Below are 4,703 nucleotides of genomic sequence, written 5' to 3'. Positions count from 1 at the left end.
CTTGGGCCAGTGAAGCAGTGTCCTCCACAACTAGACTGAAGAACAAAACGACAGCAACTTGTCTGTTCCCCTTCCCCTAATTCCCCAGTACTGTTCCTATCCCCCCAATTACCCAATAAAAATCTTTAAAAAAAAAAATCAACAGGTAAAAGGGAAGGGGAACATTGTGATACTATATAAAATACCTTTCTAGCAACCAAAGCCTGTCCAGTAACAGAGTAACAGAAAAGCATGTCTCTGCTGTATGAGGCTGGCGATGATAATATAGTAGACAGAGTTAGGATGTTGGACTCCAGGGCCTCTAAGAACTCTTCCAAGGCCCAAATTCTATTATTCTAAGTTATGCTACATTGGTTTACTCTTTCATACATTATACAGTGACTAGTTACACAAGCCCCAGGAGAAAGCAACAGAGGATACCACAAAGTGTTCTACAAACTTGCAGTGTTCTCATGGATCTAAACAAGAGCAAATGCACAGGAGTGAATCTTCCATGGAGGAAGGTAATGAATACAACAGCAAACATCAAGGAGTAAGGAGACTTCCAGGCAGGAAACAAATGGGAAGTCAACAAAAAATGTTACTGAAGAAATGCCGCCATATGAGCACATCTGAGTTAGGTCTATAGGGATCCCTGGTGGGAGGTAGACTGGGGCTGCCACAGAATCTGGGGAGAAAAACATTCAATATGGCAGTAATAGTCTGAGTGTAGAGGAGGAAGGAAAGCCCTGGGGTAGTAAAGAACTTGCTAGAAACAGTCAGGAAACTCTGGTGCTAAAAGGAAATAATAGAAATCATTTAGTCATACACAAGCCTTATGGATGTTACCCAGCTTGCACCGGGTAAAAAAGTTACTTTCTTAAATTTTATTTTACAAACAAAAAACTATATCAATGATTTTTTTCTTTAGTGGTTTTTTTTTTTTTTTAGATTCATAGATCCTTCTCTTATTTTCTAGAAAATCTTAGAGGTTTTTAAACTTTTGTTATTTTTCATTATCTACGCTTTCCAATATTTGACAATCAGATTTGCAATTATAATTCAGCTCTGAGCCTAATATTTATAATCCCTTCAATGGTTAAATTTACTAATACTACAAAATAAAAGGATATTATATAATAATCTAAAGACTATGCCTTTAAGTAGAAGAATGTTAAAAATATATGGAGTCTCAAGGGCTGCCTAAGTGGCTCAGTTGGTTAAGAGCTCGCACTCTGAGCGAGCTCTGAGCAACAGGGTCGCCGGTTTGATTCCCGGCCGGAGCTGAACTGCCAACAGGTGGCAGGATGGCTCAGCTAAAAAAAAAAAAAAAAAAGAATATATGGAGTCATAAAACAAGTTGACGTCTCAGATCCAAGAAACTATCTCACCGAACTTATATTGGGTTGTCAGAAAAGTCATGACGCATTTTTGCCATGAAAAACAGAAAAAATACGTCATGACTTTTCCGACAACCCAATATATAGTGAGACTGATCCAACTAAGAAAATAGAATTAACAAAAGACTGAAACAAAAAATCTAGGTCCAAAACTAGTGAACAAAACACATTTGAACAATAAACTTAATATTCTTCTGGCCAATCATTTCTCAAATCCCTGTCAAACTATTTTAAGGATCTGAACTCTCGCTCTATAAAAAGCAAGTTCCCATCATCTAAACTACACTTGAGATTCTATCACAGTAGTTACTAAAGCGTAACACAACAAGTTTCAGATTTTTGTTTCCTATTAGTACAAAAAGTGCTTACCTCTTTTATATAGAGTGTGGCCAAAATCCTGACACACTAGATCTGGGTTTTCAGTTCTAACACAAAATATAAGCTTAGCAAAGGTCTTTTCTGTATTTGCCACTTAGACTACAACATGGAGATACAATATTTGACATTTCCACCACCAACAGTCTCTTCAGAGGATTCCTGACTTTGGTTAACCTTAGTTGAGAGAATATAAAAGTATAATTGAAAACTCCTAAATAAAAATTAAAACTTTAGGGGCCAGCCAAGTAGCTCAATTGGTTAAGATCGCAGAGCTCTGAGCAAGAGGGTCACCCTGAGGAACAGGGTCGCCAGTTTGATTCCCATATGGGCCAGTGAGCTGCACCAGAGCTGAGCTGCCAACAGGTGGCAGGATGGCTCAGCTGGTGAGAGCAGGTGCTCCTAACAAGGTTGCTGGTTGACTCCCGCATGGAATGATGGGCTATGCCCACCTGCAACTAAAATTGAACTCGGCACCTCGAGCTGAGCCGATGGCAACTGGACTTGGAGCTGATCTAGCTAGCTATGCTCTCCAGAACTAAGGTTGCAGGACAACAACTTGGCTATTCCCCTTCCCCAATTCCCCAACACTGTTCCTCTTCCCCAATTCCCCCAATAAAATCTTTAAAAATTAAAACTTTAAAAATCTAAAACAGTGCTTGCTACACATTAGCCAATAAACTATTAATTACAAAAATGGAGATTTAAATAACAGCTAAAAAAAAAAGGTGTAATTACACAATTTTACAAAGATGAATAAGCAAACAGTTCACCAAAATGTACATCTTTCTCAGCAAATGGAGAAGACAAATAATATTCAGTAACTCTGGGACACTGTGGTGTTATTTGTGTTATCTATATGGCCTCTGCATCAATGTTACTGTTCTCCCATTGCCCTGATGAGCAAAAGGAGCCCACTGTCCACGATTCCTCATACAAAGAGCTCAGTAAATGTCACAAATAATAGTAATAGAAAGCAACAAATTCTGAAGCCAGAATTTATACTGGACTGTGGCATCCAAATAGGGTGCAGGGCACATGGCAGCATGCAACTATTATATTTCTCACTTCTGATTCTTCTGCATCGCTGCCTCCCAAAGGACTAGAGAATCTAAAGCTCTCACATCTACAAATTACTATAGATGCTCACAGGTTCTACGAATGGTATTTAATTAACGAGCCCCACAACAGAGAAGTTCACCCAGGTGCAACATAGCATGCTTTAAGGCCCCACCTATTTTTAATTTTACAAATTAATAACTATTTTTTAAAACACTATGTAATAAGTTAGACTCTGGAAAACCCCATACTCATCCGAGCGGCTCAGAAAATGGAAAGCAAAATTCGATTAGCTCCATTGTACCCAACCAGGCCAACGTGCAAGATCACACACTCATCTTCGTCAGAGCGTCTCTGCCAATACCAAAGAACAACAAAGGCAAGTTGAGGAGGCTGCACAAGGCTTAAAACTCAGCACTTGTCCGCTTTCCCAGCTTCCGAAAGACACTTTTTGCGGGCCCCGGAGACCAAGGGGACCCTCCACGTCCCGCCCGGCCCGCTGCTCGGCTCCGGGCCGCTCGCTCAGCTTTTGTCTGGCCCGGCTGGAAGCCCCGGCCGCCGCCTCCCCGGCACCCCTTTCTCCACACCCATCACTCGCCGAGGACGAGCTGTTGTGGGTTCCTCCCTTCGCCCACTCCCCTCACAATTTCGGGCTCTTTTCAAATGCGACTCGGCGTTCGCTGGCTTCTCCCACCCAGCCGGACAGACTCGGGGTCAGGGGTGGGGTCTGGGAGAGGAAAAGAGAGAGGGGCACACAAAGCGGGGCTGACCTCACAGCCGCCCCCCACCCCCCACCCCTGCAAAGCAGCCTGGGATCAACCACCTACGGGTTGGAAAAACAACCCTCCCATCCCGCTCCTCGCCGGCTCCCACCTAGGGCCTCCCCCTCCCCCCAAAGTGCACCCAAGAGCCGATGACAACGCTGGACATCGCCCCCACCCACTCCCGGACCTCACCACCACCAGGGAAGGGGGCAGGGGGCTGGGAGGGCTGGGGTCTAAATCTCCTCGCCCTAACCCGATACTTACAGCCGTAGTCTTCGCTACAGTTGCCGCAGCACACCAGACAGCCGCCGCCTTCTCCTCCACCCTAATGAGGTTAAGTGCTTGGGGCGGAGATTAAAAAAAAAAAAAAAAAAAAAAAAAACAGCTGAGAGCGCCTGCGCAATGCGCTCTCCCTTTTTCCCCTTACCGCCACCAACCCAGCTGGACCATATAGAGCGTAGACCTGGAACTAGAGAGGCGACTGCCTCGCTAGCGTAACTCCTCGCGCATGCGCCGGCCTGGCTGCGCTGGACTTCGGAAGCTGAAAATCCCGGGCGCTTTGACCCTCATGGGGACCCGTAGGTAAAGGTTCTCTTAGGGGGGAGTGGCCGGGCTGTAGTTGGGCCTCTTGGAGAACAGCGGCAAAACTCAGGCTAGGCAAGGAGGGTTAGAGCTAAGCGGTCAGGGCAGTAAGGCAGCAGAAAGCAGGGAGTGAATAGCGCTAAGGAGAAACCAGGAAAGCCCGGATAAAGTCGTCTGGCTGGAACTTCCTCCGGTCGGAGGGCTAACGCCTGAAGGAAATGGCCTGTCTCTTCTGGGTTCGGCGCGTCCCGCCCGCACGCCTTCGGGCGACGAGGATGAAATAAATTGTCCCCTGCGACTTTCCGTACCAGGCTTGCATCCTTTCTCCGGTTCTTTCTCGAGGAGGCGCGGACACTTGAGCCGGAAGCACAACTTTTTAACGGTTCTTCACCCTTTTTGGAGCGGAGCCTGCTCCGTAGAGGCCTTGAAGACCTTTGGGACGACCCTTTCTTACTTGAGCTTCTCCGCATATAACTATCGTTGCGTCTGCTCTCCCCCTCGCATTGCTCTGATGATACTGTGTAGGAAAGCGGGAGGCTAGAAA

General features: G+C 45.6%; 1 protein-coding gene across 1 annotated transcript in view; it reads right to left on the bottom strand.

The window, feature by feature from the left end:
* Window positions 1-3,941, bottom strand: part of CLASP1 (cytoplasmic linker associated protein 1) — a 285,385-nt gene extending 281,444 nt beyond the window's left edge. The window contains exon 1 of the mRNA XM_019667264.1: window positions 3,842-3,941. The gene's annotated coding sequence lies outside the window, so the exon portion shown is untranslated. The remainder of the gene's footprint in view (window positions 1-3,841) is intronic.
* Window positions 3,942-4,703: the final 762 nt, after the last annotated feature.

The sequence above is a fragment of the Hipposideros armiger genome, unplaced genomic scaffold (assembly GCF_001890085.2).
Source record: "Hipposideros armiger isolate ML-2016 unplaced genomic scaffold, ASM189008v1 scaffold_491, whole genome shotgun sequence".
NCBI lineage: Eukaryota > Metazoa > Chordata > Mammalia > Chiroptera > Hipposideridae > Hipposideros > Hipposideros armiger.
The sequence above is the reverse complement of the archived record's forward strand: the minus strand, read 5'-3'. Positions and strand labels throughout refer to the sequence as shown.